The 20,544-nt window shown below is 39.4% G+C and overlaps 1 long non-coding RNA gene across 1 annotated transcript; it reads left to right on the forward strand.

Annotated features, from left to right (window-relative positions):
- Positions 1 to 234: 234 nt before the first annotated feature.
- Positions 235 to 18,579, forward strand: LOC120523352. Its single transcript, XR_005632600.1, has 3 exons — positions 235 to 452; positions 12,966 to 13,174; positions 18,397 to 18,579. It is a non-coding gene; the product is annotated as an uncharacterized LOC120523352 (long non-coding RNA).
- Positions 18,580 to 20,544: the final 1,965 nt, after the last annotated feature.

Genomic DNA, 20,544 nt, shown 5'->3' on the forward strand with positions numbered 1-20,544 from the left:
TCCTGAAAAATTAGATTTTTTTAAAAATCATTTTTGAAAAACTCTGTTACATTTGATCACAACACACTTCCATTTGTTTCATGCGTATTACCTGTGAAGTGAGGAACGGATGCAATAAGTTGAAAACATGAAACAAGATGAGATATTAGAATATAGGAAATCCCATGTGCCTCCACCCACCTTGTTTTTACTTCTCCCCAGCTTCAAAACCTTCATTTATTAGGTATATAAATACATGACGTCTTGAAAGTCACATTCAGTAGACAGAAGCCATGAACCCTTCAGGTCCTGACATGGAGAATAACAGCCGAGGTGTTTTCACTCCCGTTACTGTTGTTCATATTGATGAAAATCCAACACTGGTGAAAGATCATGTTTTATGGTCTCTGTTCAGTTTCTACTTCATGAATTACTTCTGCCTTGGACTGATTGCTTTATGGTATTCAATTAAAGTAAGTAAAATTAAAGAAAGATTTTAAAAGAACTGCTTTTAATATGCATTTATTTTGAGAACTGCTTTAATTAGATCGATAATAAATAATTAAAAGAAATACTATTGTTAGCTATGAGGTTTAATTGGAAAAAAATAGTTTTAATTTTATTATGTAGTGACTGTATCACAAAATGAATCACTTTATATATATGAACTAACGCCAGGCAGTGTGTTGTAGTGTTTAAAGCTTTTAAGGCTGTGGGTTCAAATCCTGCGACAGACACTGTGTGACCCTGAGCAAGTCGCTTCACCTGCTTGGGCTCCAACTGGAAAAGCAAAAAGAAATGTAACCAATTGCATCTCAAATGTTGTAAGCCACCTTGAATAAAGGCATCGGCCAATAATCATTTAACACTAGAATTACCAGAGCCTACGAAAAAACTCGTAATTCCGTCCCACCTTAAACTGCTTCTTAAATCCCTTCACACCTCTCCGCCAGCGCCCTTTGTCTTCTAAATGTACTGATAAAGAGAAGCTAGGAGCAGCCGGCTATTCCATCCCCCACCAATTTAGAACGTGCACGAACTTCTCTCAGTTCATGCCTTGATTGAGTATCTGGGAGTGAAGTGGAGTTTTAGAGTGAAATAATAGATCGTTGTTTGGAACACACGTATTTCATGTCTGTTCAGTTTCTACAGTAATCTGTTTCAACACATTGTTAAAACAGAAACGTTTTTTATATTCTAGTAGTAGATGACAAAATGTAGGCATAAACTATATAGTGTATGAAGCCTGAAGTCCAAATAGCAAAGAAACATTTTCACAAGAATAACACAATTGCACTTTTATTCAAAAATATAACTGCAGAAACAAAAAGCCGCCTTAACATGCGACATTGACAACCAGGTTATTGTAACTGCCTCTGTGGTTCAATAGATTCAGCCCCCGCTTAGGAATCAAGGGGTTATGAGTTCGATCCTGCGCCCCTCCGTTTTGAGAAGTTTACTGCTCTTAGTCTTACTGTTTTAGAATAAAAGCATACATTTGATTTCAGTCTGTAACAGCCGGTGCAGTTTATGATCCTTGTAAAGTTTAGCTTTTTTTTTTTTATTCACTTTTCATTCTCTCAGTCGCGTTCAGAATCAATCCTTACAACCCCATCTGACATGGCTGTTTTCACTAAAGACGCGCTATAGCTCTGCAGTGTACCACGATGCATACTAACAAACCCCCAACTACCACCCCTCCCCCCGGTTTTAAAACACAAACGCTGGCGAAGCTGCCTTCTTCGTATCTCACCGTCACTTGATTTTCTTTTTATTCAGTTTTATTGAGTGTTCCTGCCAGTCCCCGCATGTTGCTGTATGCTTTTTCTTTTGTACTCCAGGACACGCAGAGGAAAGAATGGTAAAGACAAGTAACTTCGGCGCTATATGCAATCATCAGACACTCCCCATCTGCCCGTGTCGTTCAAACACAGGAACATATATTGGTGTAAAAGTATAACAAAAGTGCACTTTTATTCAAGTGCACTTTTTCCATCGCCTTTTCCTGTAAGAAGCAATGTCTCTCTATGCTGTGGTTTCTATTACACACCTGAAAGAAAGAGACAATACATATGAAAATATCCAGCATACAGCAACATGCGGGGACTGGCAGGAACACTCAATAAAACTGAATAAAAAGAAAATCAAGTGACGATGAGATATGAAGAAGGCAGCTTCGCCAGCGTTTGTGTTTCAAAACCCGGGGGGGGTGGGGATTGGGCGTTAGTATGCATCGTGGTACACTGCAGAGCTATAGCGCGTCTTTAGTGAAAGCAGCCGTATCAGATGGGGTTGTATAGATTGATTCTGAACGCGACTGAGTGAATGAAAAGTGAATTAAAAAAAAAAAAGCTAACCTTTACAAGGATCATAAACTGCACCGGCTGTTACAGACTGAAATCAAATGTATGCTTTTATTCTAAAACAATAAGAATAAGAGCAGTTTACTTCTCAAAACGGAGGGGCGCAGGATCGAACTTGTGACCTCTTGATTCCCAAGCAGGGGCAGAATCTATTGAACCACAGAAGCAGTTACAATAAACGGGCTGTCAATGTCGCATGTTAAGGCGGCTTTTTGTTTCTGCAGTTATATTTTTGAATAAAAGCACAATTGTGTTATTCTTGTGAAAATGTTTCTTTACTATTTGGACTTCAGGCTTCATACATTATATAGTTTATGCCTACATTTTGTCATCTACTACTAGAATATAAAAAAACGTTTCTGTTTTAACAATGTGTTGACACAGATTACTGTAGAAACGGAACAGACATGAAATGCGTGTGTTCCAAACAACGATCTATTATTTCCACTCTAAAACTCCACTTCACTCCCAGATACTCAATCAAGGTATGAGCTGAGAGAAGTTCGTGCACGTTCTAAATTGGTGGGGGATGGAATAGCCGGCTGCTCCGAGCTTCTCTTTATCAGTACATTTAGAAGACAAAGGGCGCTGGCGGAGAGGTGTGAAGGGATTTAAGAAGCAGTTTAAGGTGGGACGGAATTACGAGTTTTTTCGTAGGCTCTGGTAATTCTAGTGTTAAAATACCAAACTAACAGATTTGAAGAAGAGTCATTTAAGAATAATAACAATAATAATAAAAGAGAGGGTGGCATGACAGCACAGTGGTTAGCATCAATTCCTGACATATCCAGCACTTTGATTACTTATTTATCTTGTGTCCTGTCATTGTCTACATGGAATTCTGCACATCCGCCTTCATGTCTTCATCTCAAAGACGTGCATGTTAAGGCGATTGGTGAATGGACATTCTGCACTGATCCTGCATGAGTGTTGGGTTTGTGAGTCACTCCTGATATGGACTGGCAGCTGTCCACTAATGGTATTTAGTGCCATATGCCCGATATGGGTGGTATAGGGTTAGGTTCGATGTGCCCTGCATTGGGTCAAGCAGGTTTGAAAAGGTTACGGTATTACAAATTTTTTGTCTTGATTTTAGTGCACAGATTCTTAGTATATGTCTACAACTGCCCGTGTTCCATTTTGTGTTGTACTGCTTCTAAGGCATTTCTGGCATAGCAGTTGTCATTATTGACTAAAAAACATACATTTTAAAAAATGTGTTAATCTTTATTTGCGTTTCAAATATTTGATATATTTTTCATTTTAGAAATAAAGTAGTACCTCGGTAAATATCTGTAATCCATTCCAGATCTTTTGACTTATACCAAACAGGACGTATAGCCAAAGAATTTTTCCCATAAGAAATAAAGGGAAAATGATTAATCTGTTCCCATGAAAAAAAAAAAAATCCTATTGTTATTGGCATATTATACATTGATGTAGTTGTATAAAATAATTTAAACACTGCTTAATACTAAAATACATAAATACAAAAGCAATTAGATGAAATAAATGAAAATGTAATCTCACTTTACTTTTTAACAACGTCTTTGTTTTTCACAATCGTAGATACCGTCGTTCTCAGTATACGGTATGCAGTAGCCAAGTCCCAGATAAGCATGCCACCTTCATACTTTTCAACAATCAATTCAAATTTACGCTAATAAACACAAAATCACATGAAAATTCACAGAGAGTTATAGTACGGGTTGTTCACTGAATGCTAGCAACTGGCGTACTGACGCTTGTGGGCAGTCGTGGCTTTGTCTCGAGAGAGTAGCACGCGGTGTTCTAGCACGCGAGTCGTATTCCAAACAAAGGTGATATACCAAGCAAAACGTTTCGTGTCCAAACAGGACATATACCAAGTTGGAATTATTCCAAAGCGGACATATACCGAGGTACTACTGTATACTTTTCTTTATTTATCCATCGACTTTTTTTATTCAGAGCATAAATACAGTGAATAATTCCCAAATCGAGTGTCAGCCCACTGCACAGTTAACACACAGACAAATACACACACACACAATCAAACATACACACAAACACACTAGAGTCACTCTACATTCACTAATCCGTCTCTCCCCATGAAGACTTGGCTGATCCCTATGTGGAGTTTTGTAAGTTCTCTCGGTGTCTGTGTGGAGTTTTCACCAGGTGCTCTGGTTTCCTCACAGACACATGCAGATTAGGCTTCTTAAAGCAACAAATCTCTAATGAAATAAATGTATATGTGTAGGCTTGTTTATAAGTACTGAAATGACAGATTTAAATCACTTTTTCATCATTACTCTTACTAGTTGTTGTCATTGTCTTGCTGTTTTATTATTATTAGTAATTGTTGCAATTGTAGCAGTAATAGAAGTGGTTATTATGGTGCTGATCTGAGATGCCATGTCGCTCTAAATGTGTTTTAAATTGTATTGTTTACTGTGTTTTCTTTTTAATTTGTTGCTATTTGTCTGGAAGCATATAATGCTATCTGTTTCTTATTAGTGTATACTAGGTGTGTAAGCCCATACTGCAAAAAGCCCGGGCTCTTTGAAACTATTGAAATCATCAGAAAAAAAACTGAAATGCAGAGTCGGCAGTTTCGTTTTGCCGACCTGCTCATCCCCCTTGTATATCAGCGGCTAAGCAAGTTCTCTCTCCTCAGAGGTTTTGTTTTGTAGACATGGTCACCCTTCTTGTGTATCAGCAGCTAAACGAGTTTCTCTCTCCTCTGAGGTTTCATTTAACTGATGTCCTCGTCCCCCTTGTCTATCAGCAGTTCAACACGTTTCTCTCTCCTCTGAGGTTTCATTTTGTCGATGTGCTCGCCTCGCTTGTGTATTAGCGGTTAAGTGAGTTTGTTTCCAACTCATTAACTTGGGGCCGCCTTGCCGGATCTTTCAGCTTCATGCTGTAGCCTCGCACTTCCTGGCTGGACAGACAGACACACACACTTCCATGCATAGACGTTTATATATAAGACAACTAGCAAAATACACTTCACAGCGGAGAAGTAGTGTGTTAAAGAAGTTATGAAAAAGAAAAGGAAACATTTTAAAAATATCGTAACATGATTGTCAATGTAATTGTTTTGTGACTGTTATGAGTGTTGCTGTCATATATATATATATATATACAGTACAGGCCAAAAGTTTGGACACACCTCCTCATTCAATGTGTTTTCTTTATTTTCATGACCATTTACATTGGTAGATTCTCACTGAAAGCATCAAAACTATGAATGAACACATGTGGAGTTATGTACTTAACAAAAAAAGGTGAAATAACTGAAAACATGTTTTATATTCTAGTTTCTTCAAAATAGCCACCCTTTGCTCTGATTACTGCTTTGCACACTCTTGGCATTCTCTCGATGAGCTTCAACAGGTAGTCACCTGAAATGGTTTTCCAACAGTCTTAAAGGAGATCCCAGAGGTGTTTAGCACTTGTTGGCCCCTTTGCCTTCACTCTGCTATATCCAGTCTCTACATTCCCTTCCTTGCTTTGCCACAGGATTCACGTCTCCCTACTGATAATTACAGCCTTTTTATTTAATCCACGGCTTCTCCGCTGTTTTATTGTTCATTTATTATGATTATAGTTATTGTATAGGTATTTTAGACTTATTTTACATTGTTCAGGTACCCATTTCCTTTATCATTCCAACCATACCCCCATTATCATGTTTATCGAGGTGATCACTATTGATCAAAATAACTGTCACTTACCGAGTGGTTTCCATGCCCGGAGATGGCACCTATCTTTTCCATCCTCTTTGTTACATATTGCACGGCCATATCAGGCTCACTCTTGATATATATAATGTGTGTGTGTATATATATAGAGAGAGATATACAGATAGATAGATATAGATATATATAATGTGTGTGTGTGTATGTATGTACAGTATGTATGTGTATATATAGATATAGATATAGATATATATACTGTATATATAATGTGTGCGTGTATGTGTATATATATATATATGACAGCAACACTCATAACAGTGACAAAACAATTACATTGACGATCATGTTACGTTATTTTCAGATGTTTTCTTTTCTTTTTCATTACTTCTTTAACACACTACTTCTCCACTGCGAAGCGGGGTATTTTGCTAGTATATACATATATATATATATATACATATACACATCTACATATATATATACACATACATACATACATACACATATATATATATATATACTTATCTACATATATATATATATATATATACTGTACATATATATATGCTGTATATAGCAAAATTCCTGCGTTTCGCAGCGATGAAGTACTGCTTTTAAATTTTTATTAAGAAGAAAAGAAAACCTTTTTTAAACTGAGGGAAAATATAGCAATAACTATCTGTTAAGGATCTCTTTGTATACCACGTTGTCAGTTCAGCACTCCGGTTGTAATATGACCAAGCTGCGCACCGAGCTTACTCTTGAGAATGCAACGTATAGTTTTGTCCAGGAGAAAAACAATGTTGCCTCAAATCAGTGGCAACCTTTTGTAGGGTGTGTCCCTGAGACTTATTACTTGTCATCACGAAGCAGAGCCTTACTGGAAATTTGAGGCATTTGAATTGAAATGGGAGATCAGAGGGTATAACGGTGATGTCAGGAATACATTCAGAGTGTGGCGCTCTACTGGTTTTTTGTGTAGCTGCCTTCACACAGCTTCTCTGCTGCTTTATAAACGAACGCCATATAAGGCCGTCGTTTCTCCTTGCTTCGCGGTTCTGTACTGTTTTATTGTTCGTTTATTACGATTGTTATAGTTATTGTGTAGCTATTTGAGACTTACTTTACTGTTCAGGTACCCATTTCCTTTATTTAATCCGTGGCTTCTACGCTATTTTTTGTTCGTTTATTACGATTATAGATATTTATTGATTCCCTTCTTTAGCTGACTGCCTGCTCATATAAGGCGCTCCGATGGCTTTTTGTAAAGCAGCCTTTACACAGCTTCTCCGCTGTTTTTTAAATGAACGACATATAAGGCCATCCTTTTTCCTTGCTTCGCCAAGGAAGCTGCCTTTTTATTTAATCCACGGGTTCTCCGCTGTTTTATTGTTTGTTTATTACGATTGTTATAGTTCTCTATATATAGCACGTTGTCAGTTCAGCACTCTGGTTGTAATATGACGAAGCTGCGCAAGTCTCACTCTTGAGAATGCAACATATAGTTGTCTAGGAGAAAAGCAATCTTGCCTAATATCAATGGCAACCTTTTGTAGGGTCTGTCCCTGAGACTTCTTACATCTCATCGCGAAGCAGAGCCTTATTGGAAATTGGAGGCATCTGAATTGAAATGGGAGATCAGAGGGTATAACAGGGATGCGAGGAATACATTGAGTGTGAAGAAACTCTAGAGACAGCGTGTGTATTAACTTGTGGATTTGGTCAATACTCAAATACTTGAGTATTTGGTGGCAGCGTGACGAAGTTGCTTCCACAAGACCGCGTTAGCTGTGGAGCTCAGCTCGGAGCATATTCTTTTCCTACCTTGTCAATTGTGTTATGCGTTTTTTGAACAGGTTTGATGCATGGAAGTGATCACTCGTAATGCGTTCAGTCAGTTCACGTGAGCTGCTCTCTTGTGTGATGTTGCGATGTCCACGGCTTTATTTAATGTTAGCTAAGACTTAAAAGTTTCTTGCTACAGCAATTTTAACACCGTTACAAAGTGATCCAAAGTCGCGTTTATACCTCGTGTCTTCTCATTAAACTTGTATCATGCGAATAAAGTATTCGTCGAAGGCATGACAGCGGGAGCGTGTCTATAAACTTAATGTAAACTGACGGTTTACACCGTGCTTTGTTTCCGCAGTAGCTGCACTTATGAACTTATATGCATTTTTTCTTCAACGCTCAGTCAGTTCACGTGATTACGTGGGAGGTGTGTGTCATTAGCAAAGTTGCAAACTCGTCTATCTTAAAACAAAGAAACATTTTGTGTGACTTCCGCTATGAATTAGTTTACTGTATCAATTCTATCTGTCATCATTTTAGCTGTTATTGGATGACAGCACTAATTAAACTAGCACGGCTTGAGCGCAAGCAGAAGTGAAGCAGTACATCAGCACCTCCGCTCTCCTGATACATTAACTCGTAGCAGGTATGACCTTCCTAACCATAAAAGTATAAAATGGAAGCAAGGAAAGCAATCAATGCAGAGATAGAAAAATATATTGTCATGCTCATAGGTTTACATACCCTGGCAGAATTTGTGAAATATTGGCCAATATAAATAATCACACAGAAAGCTTTGCTTTTAATTAGTGAGTGAGCTCAGGCGAGGCAATAGATTATCACATAATTGTGTGCTCTTATTAAATCATAATGATAGCAGAAATCACCCAAAAGGGCCTGATCAAAAGTTTACCTATTCTTGTACGCTGGGGCAGATAAAATACACACAAGTTGACACACACAGCTACACTGACTTTGCTGGATACCAAGCCATGGGAAAAGCAAAAGAAATGTGAAAGGACCTGTGAGAAGGACCCCTGGTTGTTGATTTGTATAGAATCAGAACAAGGATATAAAAAGATATCTAAAGATCTTAAAATGCCTGTCAGTAGTGTTCAGACACTGCAAAACAGCCCACTTATAAAATGTCAAACAGCATCTAGACAAGCCTCAAAACTTTTGGAACAATGACCTTAAGGCTGATGAGACCAAAAATGAACTTTATGGAGTTCTCCACAGCCCTGTTGGCATCTGGGGTGGCCGCCAGGGGGTGCTGCAGCTGGGACTCCTGAGCCCTTATGGGGCAGTGTTTTCACCACCACCCGGAAGTGCAGCTGGAACTTGGCAATCAAGGACCTGGAACACTTCCAGGTGAACTATAAAAGGGGCCAGCAGCCACCACTCCAAGAGTCTGAGTCGGGAGGAGTGGTGGTGGAGGAGACCAGTGTGTTTTGTGTAGGGCTTGAGATGTTTTCGGGACTGTCTATTGCCTGTTGGACAAGGAGAAGACGTGCCCACAGGTGAAGAAGAATAAATGTCTATTTGGGTTTTATACGTGCCTCCGGTGTCACTCTGTGTCGGGTCGGCACCTATATAACGGCATTGTTACAATATATATATTTTCGACTTTCGCGGCTTTACTCTATCGCGGATTTTAAATGTAAGTACATCTAAATATATATCACAGATTTTTCGTTGGTTCGGATTTCATGGACAATGGGTCTTTTAATTTATGGTACATGCTTCCTCAGTTTGTTTGCCCAGTTGATTTCATACAAGGGACGCTATGGGTGGATGGCTTAGAAGCTACCCAATCAAAGCATGTATTACATATTAACTAAAACTCCTCAATGATATAAGATATGCTTCCTGTGCGGTGCTCGATTGTTTGCTTGTCTCTGCCTCTCTCTCACCCTCTCTGACATTCTCTGCTTGACGGAGGGGGTGTGAGCAGAGGTGCTGTTTGCACAGAAGCTGTTTGCCTAGTGGATACAGACGCTCCTTTACAAAATGCCGCTTTATCGCGGTGCTTCGGCATACTTAAAAGCACGTATTGATTTTTTGATTGTTTGCTTTTATCTCGCTCTCTCTCTCTCTGACATTCTCTGCTCCTGACGGCGCTCCTTTGAAGAGAAGATATGTTTGAATTCTTTTAATTGTGAGAAAGAACTGTCATCTCTGTCTTGTCATGGAGCACAGTTTAAACTTTTGACTAAAGGGTGTTATTTCATGTCTAGAGGGCTCTAATAATGTTAACAGTGTGGGAGAGTTTATAAGGGCTTAAAATATATAAAAATAACCATACAAACATATGGTTTCTACTTCACGGATTTTGATCTATTGCGGGGGGTTCTGGAACGCAACCCCCGCGATCGAGGAGGGATTACTGTACAGCCATATGAAAAAGTTTGTGAACCCCTCTCAGCTTGCATAATAATTGACTCTTCTTTCAACAACAAAGATAACAGTGGTATGTCTTTCATTTCCTAGGAACATTGAGGTACTGGGGTGTTTTTTGAACAAAGATTTTTAGTGAAGCAGTATTTAGTTGTATGAAATTAAATCGAATATGAAAAACTGACTGTGCAAAAATGTGGGTCCCCTTGTAATTTGGCTGATTTGAATGCCTGTCACTGCTCAATGCTGATTACTTACAACACCAAATTGGTTGGATGAGCTCGTTAAGCCTTGAATTTCATAGACAGGTGTGTCCAATCATGAGAAAAGGTATTTAAGGTGGTCAATTGCAAGTTGTGCTTCCCTTTGACTCCCCTCTGAAGAGGTACAGCATGGGATCCTCAAAGCAACTCTCAAAAGATCTGAAAACAAAGATTGTTCAGTCTCATGGTTTAGGTGAAGGCTACAAAAAGCTATCTCAGAGGTTTAAACTGTCAGTTTCAACTGTAAGGAATGGAATCAGGAAATGGAAGGCCACAGGCACAGTTGCTGTTAAACCCAGCAGGTCTGGCAGGCCAAGAAAAATACATGAACGGCATATGAGCAGGATTGTGAGAATGGTTACAGACAACCTACAGATCACCTCCAAAGACCTGCAAGAACATCTCGCTGCAGATGGTGTATCTGTACATCGTTCTACAATTCAGCGCAATTTGAACAAAGAACATCTGTATGGCAGGGTGATGAGAAAGAAGCCCTTTCTGCACTCACGCCACAAACCAAGTTGCTTGTTGTATGCAAATGCTCATTTAGACAAGCCAGATTCATTTTGGAACAAAGTGCTTTGGACTGATGAGACAAAAATGGAGTTATTTGGTCATAACAAAAGCACTTTGCATGGCAGAAGAAGAACACCGCATCCCAAAATAAAAACCTGCTACCTACTGTCACATTTGGTGGAGGTTCCATCATGCTGTGGGGCTGTGTGGCTAGTTCAGGGACTGGGGTCCTTGTTAAAGTCGAGGGTCAGATTAATTCAACCCAATATGAACAAATGCTTCAGGATAATGTTCAAGCATCAGTCACAAAGTTGAAGTTACACAGGGGTTGGATATTCCAACAAGACAATGACCCAAAACACAGTTTGAAATCTACAAAGGCATTCATGGGATGATTTGAAGCAGGCAGTCCAAGCTTGGCAGCCATCAAATTTAAGTGAACTGGAGAGATTTAGTATGGAAGAATGGTCAAAAATGCCTCCATCCAGAATCCAGACACTCATCAAAGGCTATAGGAGACATCAAGAAGCTGTTATATTTGCAAAAGGAGGCTCAACTAAGTATTGATATCATATCTCTGTTGTGGTGACCAAATTTATGCACCTGTCTAATTTTGTTATGATGCATATTGCATATTTTCTGTTAATCCAATAAACTTAGTGTCACTGCTGAAATACTACTGTTTCCATAAGGCATGTCATATATTAAAAGGAAGTTACTACTTTGAAAGCTCAGCTAATGATAAACAAAAATTCAAAGAATTAAGAGGGGCTCCCAGACTTTTTTATATGAATGTAAATAGCAAGGCAAACAAAATAACATCTGACTTGGAAATTAAGACAGCTTAGCTGATGCTGTCAATAACAAGATGGACAGACCATCTAAATTTATCACAGGCTTAACAGAGATAGACGAGGTCCAGATATTCTGTAAGTACATATGTATGTATATTTATATGTGTATGTAATTTTGTGTGAAGTTTGCAAATTCTTCCCATGTCTGCATAGGTTTTCCTCTTTAAAGTCATGCAGGTTATGTTAAATGGTGGCTCCTCTTGCCTGTAGGGGGTGACACTGAGCCTGAAAACCCCAGATACAATCAGACCAACATCACTCACACGATCAAAGAAATGTTACTTTATTGAAAAAAAGGAACCTTTCATGTTTCTTCTTCTTCTAAGTACCACTATGTAGCACAGTCCCAGTCACAATTCCAATTTTCAATTCTTATTGTTCTCCACTTTCCTCCAGGTAAGCCTTGTCCATCCCCTCCTGAGTCCATCTCCCAGATTGAGGTCAGATGGCTTTTTTTGTGTTGGACCCGGAAGTACTTCTGGTGCCATAGCATTGCACGACTGGAAGCACTACAGGGTCGGGTAGAAGCTCCCCAGGGCGTAGGGTTAACTCTCCCCTGCAGCTCCCTTTGACGGCACTCAGCTTCAACAACAGGGCCTCCCATCAGCATTACATCTCCCAGTATGGCCTGTGGGTGTATAAATGTGAATTCCACCAAAGGGGTGCTAACACCCAGTGTATAGGGGTAGCACATGGGCCCTGGCAGGCAGGCTCCCTCTATTCTTCTGTTAATATTTCCTCCCAAATGCCCATCCATATCATTTCACAAAGGCTTCCAGGCCAGGTAAGGGAACATCCATTCTGGCTGGGACACCAGCCAACCGGTGTCATCTGTGAACACTCCATATTGGCCAGGTATGAATGTGGGTGTCCTGTGCTGGACTGGCATCATATCCACCATTTTTCTACCTTGTGCCCAATGATGTCAGGATAGACTCTTGCGTACCCCTCTTACACTACTCTTTACACACTGTTTTTCCATACAGTCTAAAAATGCTATGCTATTCCAACATAAGCACCCTCATAATCTCTCTCTCTCATTGGCTTACTCATATATGGCCAATTTTAAACTTTTATGCTTTTAAAGTGTTGCTTTTCTTCTTTTTTATTCAACAGTCCAGAGACCAGAAAGTGGCAAGGAACATACAGCTAGCAAGAATGTATGGAGAAAAAGCAAAATGCTTTAATATCATTGTCTCGGTTATGGCAGGTGTTACCATCTTCATTACATTTATTGTAGTAATTTGTGTAACACAGGCAGCAGCACAGGCAGCATACAGTTATACCAGAGTGCCATCATACAAATGGAATTAAAATAGTCTCAGGTAAGTTATAAATCATTCTTTTTATTATCTTATAAGCAAGAATAATACATTAACTTTCAGTAATCTATTTTATTTATAAAGGAATAAATATGTCCCCCACGGCTTCGCCCACGTAGTAGTGAAACAGAACAAACTTTAAAAATCAATAAACAAATCGGTATCGTTAGCTAAGTGGAGGTGAGGTACCCTCCAAACTGCAGAGGTAGACTGACTCAAATGGAGGCTGCCATGTGAGTGACGAGAGCTCTGCCCGGCTTCCCACTCCTGACTTCACGCATCCCCTCCGTCTCAGATTAGCTGAAATATATCTCTCCTGCAAACGAACTATGATTATTAACGTGATGAGAGAAGTAGCAAAATGATCCGGAATGTTCAAGCAAATTATCGAAAAAAAAACAAAAAACGATCTAAATCCATTAAGTAGTTCTCTCGTTCGCTAGCTAAGCAGAGGTATGGTACACACCCCGAGGCTGGCACATGAGTGAGGAGGGTAATCGGCACGCTGCGTCTCTCTCGGATTCGCACATAAATCAGTACCACAAGTGAACTATGATACTTAGCGCGATGAGAGGAGTCACAAAATCAACTGGAATGTTCAAGCAAATTATAGAAAGAACCCGATCTAAATCCGTTAAGTAGTTCTCTCGTGAAAAGCAGACAGACAGACATTGGATTTTACATATAAATGAATAATGAAAATAATACAGATTGAATACCATTAATGCATTTTCATTGCACAAGCATAATGCTAGCATTATCTTTTTTTATATGTAGTGATTTGAAGTAAAGGTACCAACACAAATTCTTTTTTTTAGTAATAATAAAATGTGTCCTGGGTCTGCTGCAGGATCTCCATGTAGTTTAATGTGCCTGGAACCGCTCCAGGGGGAGCCTCCAAGGGGGCATCTTCCCAACGTGCATAAACCACCTCAAATGGCTCCTATCAACTCTACTCTTCCAAGTTGTCACCCTATCAGCCCAAACACCCTGTGAAGAAGTCTCATTTTGCCACCGCTCAGATCATGTTCATGATGAACAAGATCCTGAGGCACTTGAACTCCTCCACTCAGTGGCGTAGCTAAGGGTGGGCAGAGGGGGCGTTTTTGGTGTTTCTCACATTACTAATGACAGTAGTCAAGCAATCAGTTCAAAGCTGGTTGTGCTGTAAGCTGCTGCAAGAATACGCATACACAAAAGCATGCCAGTGCCGACTCACACTGATGACATCACCATGTGCTGCGCCAGCCCACTAACTAACATCTCTTAACAATTGGCCCTGTAAGTAGCAGAGTACGGGAAAATATCACTCATGAATGAAAAAAATGAAATTCTCTGATTTTTATCCACAAATTCTTCAAAAATAATTTTCAGACTGTCCTTCTGTGACGGCATCAGACACAACAGTTGAAATTTATAAGGCGATAACAAAAATTAACATAAACATTACACTGATAATAATTTCTAGTAAGATGATAAACAACTCATTTACAATTTATAATTTAGTTTCGTTATCAATCTGAATGCATTCTTGCTCTGCGCAGAAAACATCCTCACCTATCACTTGTACACTACACTGGTTCTGGTTTTCGCAGCGTAATTATATTAAACTAATAATTAGAACACGGCTTATCAGTGCGTCCATACTATATTCTTGTCTAGCTGATGCTTATAATTATATGTGAAAAATGATTGCTGTTTCTTGATATATGAATAAATCTATGCAAAAGTTATCTTCATTTTTCTCTATACGTCATTTTAATTTTCTATTTAAATAGGTTGACATATTCAGATTTCTGCGGTGGGTTGGCGCCCTGCCCAGGATTGGGTTCCTGCCTTGTGCCCTGTGTTGGCTGGGATTGGCTCCAGCAGACCCCCGTGACCCTGTATTCAGATTCAGCGGGTTAGAAAATGGATGGAGGATTATTCAGATTTGTTGGTGGGCGGCAAATTGAAGCACCGCCCGAGCGGCCCGAAGTCGAGCTACGCCACTGCCTCCATTAAGGGCAGGAGGAGTTAGAGCAAGCCACTCTTTTCTGAGAGAAGACCATAAACTCAGTCTTGTAGTTGATGATCCTCTCACCAGCTGTTTTACACTCGGCAGCAGGGCCGGACTGGGAAGCTTATTCAGGCTGGTAATCCCAAATGTAACCCAAGGACACACAAAATACATCACTAAAAAAGCAACAAACCCTTTTGTGTTGTGGATTTTTTTATGAGGGTGGCATGGTGGCGCAGTGGGTAGCGCTGCTGCCTCACAGTTAGGAGACCTGGGTTTGCTTCCTGGGTCCTCCCTGCGTAGAGTTTGCATGTTCTCCCCATGTCTGTGTGGGTTTCCTCCTGGTACTCCGGTTTCCTCACATTGGCGATCCTAAATTGTCCCTAGTATGTGCTTGGGGTGTGTGTGTGTGTGTGTGTGTGTGTGTGTGTGCGTGCGCCCTACAGTGGGCTGGCTCCCTGCTTGGGGTTTGTTTTCTGCCTTGCGCCCTGTATTGGCCGGGTTTTGGCTCCAGCAGACCCCCGTGACCCTGCAGTTTGGATATAGCAGGTTGGATAATGGATAGATGGATGGATTTTTGTATGACTGAGGAGACAGTAGATTCAGCTTTTACATGTACATTTCACTCTTAAATATTAGTCTCAAGACAACCTCTGATAAAGTGTGGAACAACACTTCATAAAAGTAAACACTTCATAAATAAATAAACCATGTAGTTCTATAATATTTATATCAAAACAAATGTGCAAAAAGCACTGAACCACAAAAAGTAGTTGTCAGTGGAATCCGCAGTGCAGAGATTATGATTGTCTGGATGGTAACACTGAATACTCTTCCACAACGATTGAAGTGTTGGTCAAAAAAGACCGCTTTGCATCTCTTCAATAGACAAAAGACTCAAAAAATGTGTCAATGCCACAGAATTTCTGTTCTTCCAGAATTTCGCATTTTTTAAAGAATGCACTTAGTTAGTAAACAAAAAACTATGAAACATTTTGTGTAGCCTACTCATTGACTCTCTGATCATAGCGCTAAGGTTTAACTGTCAGAGCGCGAGAGACACACTTTAAAAATATTAAAATAAAGTAAAAACAAGACACATTCATTGACAAACTTATCATGAAATAAAGAACAACGGGTACATTTAAAAACACATATTATCCCATTCACATATGTGTCTCATTAATAAAAAAATGAAATGAAAAATTTTGTGTAGCCTATTCAGTGACTCCCTTATCATAGCGCTAAGGTTTAATTGTCAGATTGCGAGAGACTCACTTTAAAAATATTATAATATTAACCTATTATGAAATAAAGAACAGGTAAATTTAAAAACACAAATCATTCCACTCACATACGTGTTTCATTAATAAAAAATTCATTTCGTGTGGCCTATTCGTCACTCTGAATGAAAAAGAAAAACAATGTTAAAAATGTGACCATACGCTACACTTCATTAACACTTGAAACAAATAAATACATACAGTAACAAATACCAAAACCCACACAACATCCAAATATAAGTCAGAGTACAGTGGTACCTCGGTATACGTCCGCTTTGGAATAAGTCTAACTTGGTATACAACCTTTGTTTGAAATACGACTCGTGTGCTAGAACACCGCGTGCTACTCTCTCGAGACAAAGCCACGTCTGCCCACGAGCGTCAGTACGCCAGTTGCTAGCATTCAGTGAACAACCCGCGTTATAATTCTCTGTAAATTTTCACGTGATTTTGTGTTTTTTCGCGTAAATTTGAATTGATTGTTGAAAAGTATGAAGGTGGCATGCGTATCTGGGACTTGGCTGCTGCATACCGTATACTGAGAACGGCGGTATATATGATTGTGAAAAACAAAGACGTCATTAAAAAATAAAGTGAGGTTTAAATTTTCATTTATTTCATCTAATTGCTTTTGTATTTATGTATTTTAGTATTAAGAAGTGTTTAAATTATTTTATACAACCCCATCAATGTATAATATGCCAATAACAATAGGATTTTTTTTTCCATGGGAACGGATTAATCATTTTCCCTTTATTTCTTATGGGAAAAATTTGTTGGGTATACGTCTTGTTTGGTATAAGTCAAAGGATCTGGAACGGATTCCAGACGTAGACCGAGGTACCACTGTATATTCTAAACTTTTAAACAATCTTCATATTTAATTTTAATCACAAAAGCACCAGACGTACGCACCTGTCATCATTCTGCTCCTGTTTAACTGTCAGAGCGCGAGAAGCACACAAAGTCAAAACTTGACTTGAACAAAAACAAGAAAGCACCCAACCAGAAACCAGAAAAGAAACCCACCAACTTTAAAAGGAAAGGATTTGTGCCCATTACAGAGCAATAATGCCCCCTCTTTTTCCAGCATAATAACATTATATAATTTCATCATTAGTTTATTTCTCTGGTTGCTCTCAATGCCAGGCCAGGCAGTTTGGCCACCGGGAAAGTCCCCGGTGATTGTAATGGTCAGGCTGGTTCTGCTCGGCAGCGAATGCTGAAGATCACAGTCAGATGAGACGATGAGGACAATATCATCAACATCATAAAATAAAGATGCTATGCCTAACAACCCTAAAAGGAGACCCTCGCCTACTCAGCTGTACTTGATATCCTGTTCATGAAAACCACAAATAGGAGTGGTGCCAAGACACAACCTTCATAGACTCCAACAGCCACAATAAAAAAGTGTCAGAAATGGCTCTCACTGCATTTCTGTAGCAAACGAATAGCACAGAAGAAAAGCCGTATTGTTATCTCATAATCCTACGGCACCCATCACAACACATGCTGAGGGACCCAATCATATGCTATTTACAAATTTACAAAACGCAAAGGAACGTTATACACCTTAGCAGAGCGCCATTATACTTTTTACACAGCTCAATAAATCTCTGCACATAATGAAAAATGACTTTTTTTAAAAAAATAATGATTGGTGTCAATTACTTTTAGTCAGTTTCAAGTTATTTCAGAGACAATTCTGTGTTCTTTGTTTTTCATGGAGGTCTACCATCAAAGTAGGCCACGTATGTAAACCTTCATAAATCAACATGCGGAAGAGACATAGATGTTAATGTGGGCAAAAATAAGCATCATACTGAAACTAATAATGTATTTTAAAAAGATAAGTCCTTAATTTTTTCTGTGTGGAACTACTGAGTGCTTACAAGAGAGCAGAATATTAACTTCTTTATGTTTATTTTGTTTTTTTGAAGCATTAGGGACAAGCAGAAGATCATACTGAGGAAAATAAATAATCCATGCCTGCCGTTTGCTACTCTGAAAGTGAAGAAGTCCTCTATTTGAATGCTTGATGTCAAGAAACAAATAAACAGCTATTATTGTATACTTTGTTTTAGTAGCAATAAAACCCATGCTTTGCCAGAATGTTAACAGAATCCAGTTTATTGCTTCTTAATTTCTGTAATCTTAATCTGCTGTAATCATTATCACCTGCAGTTTGGTATTATGAAAATTGGGGATGTGAATTAAAATGGTATTATCAATTCATTAATGGTTGATGGGCGGCACGGTGGCGCTAATTTTCTATTTAAATAGGTTAACATATTCAGATATGCTGGAGGGCAGCACATTGAAGCACCGCCCCACCCTGAGTGGCACGAAGTTGAGCTACGCCACTGCCTCCACTAAGGGCAGGAGGAGTTAGAGCAAGCCACTCTTTTCTGAGAGAAGACGATAAACTCAGTCTTGTAGGTGATGATCCTCACCCTAGCTGTTTTACACTCGGCAGCAGGGCCGGACTGTGAAGCTTATTCAGACCGGGAATCCCAAGTGTAACCCAAGGCCATCACTAAAAAACCAACAAACCCTTTTGTGTCATGGATTTTTTTTATGAGGGTGGCACGGTGGTGCAGTGGGTAGCACTGCTGCATCATAGTTAGGAAACCCGGGTTCGCTTCCCGGGTCCTCCCTGCGTGGAGTTTACATGTTCGCTCCGTGTCTGCGTGGGTTTCCTCCCACAGTCCAAAGACATGCAGGTTAGGTGCATTGGCGATTCTAAGTTGTGTCTAGTGTGTGCTTGGTGTGTGTGCCCTGCAGTGGGCTGGTGCCCTGCATAGGGTTTGTTTTCTGCCTTGTGCCCTGTGTTGGCTGGGATTGGCTCCAGCAGACCCCCATGACCCTGTAGTTAGCATATAGCAGTTTGGATAATGGATGGATGGATTAATGGCTGATTGTGTTTATTTAATTGAGCAATTTAAGGTTTTCCACAAAATAGAACTTCAAAGAAAATTAGGGGGATGTCAATTCAAGATAAAACGACACTCTCTATTCTTCATTCAAAAAAAGCTGAAGGAATCTGAAAGAAAAGAGGAAAGTCATGAATCGTTACAGAAGACTAGCTGTGCTAAAATCAGGCCAAAAAATGTGTTTATCTCTTGCCCTGTGTGTGTTGTAGACACCACCTGGCGGCACAAGTGCAATGAGTGCATGATACTGAAATTCAGAGGAATTAAAAACAATGAGGACAGGAGACACAAACATCTTGTGGTTTTTATGTTTTGAGTTATGTTCTACAAAATCTAACTTGCGCAGCTAATAATGATCTCTGGCTCACCTGTGGTCTTACACTACCATGCAGTGGTATGGGGTGGTATAGCAAGGTGGGCTTACTGAAGGTGCAGCATACTACGTACTGAAGTAGGTTACAGTCAGAGTGGGAGCACAATTTCTAATCATGGTTTGCTGGTTTCATTATTTGTACCTCACGTCTCAAAAGTCTAGCTGCCAAATGTCCCTTTAATACTTGGGGTACATTACCGGGTGTTGTGATGTGAAATTTTGCATACAAGTTGATAAATATTTTGTATGTCTTTACTTGTAACTTAGACAAAGCAAATGCAATATTAGTGTTATATTATTAATAATAATAGCAATGGCTTGATGGTTTAAGAACCACGTTCTCCCTTTAGGACTGAGTCTCTTTGTAATTTTACGACATTGTCAGGGGAAGTGCTTCAAACAAGTTTGACTATTATTTCTCTGCCGACGGCTGTCAGTCAACCCCCACAGGAAAGCCAGGCTGCCAAGCTTTACCTTAACACATGGTTTGGAGGGCAGGTGTGATGGTATTCTGGATAAATTGGTCTGAATTGTTGCTGTTTGGGATTGGCTTGTATCAAAAATCTTTTTTTTTTTATTTATTGATTTTATTGTAATCATTCCATACAAACAGATCAATTTTTATAACAAATAGGATTGAAAACAAATCAACCCCCAAAAGCCTTTAAGTACCACAACACCCTATTGGCTCTAGGGGTTGGACAGAAAAATCTATACATTTGCTTGCTTTACGTCACCCTCTCTCTCTCTTACTAAACTGATGAAAGACCATCACACACCAT

This window comes from Polypterus senegalus, chromosome 1, assembly GCF_016835505.1.
Source record: "Polypterus senegalus isolate Bchr_013 chromosome 1, ASM1683550v1, whole genome shotgun sequence".
Lineage (NCBI taxonomy): Eukaryota > Metazoa > Chordata > Cladistia > Polypteriformes > Polypteridae > Polypterus > Polypterus senegalus.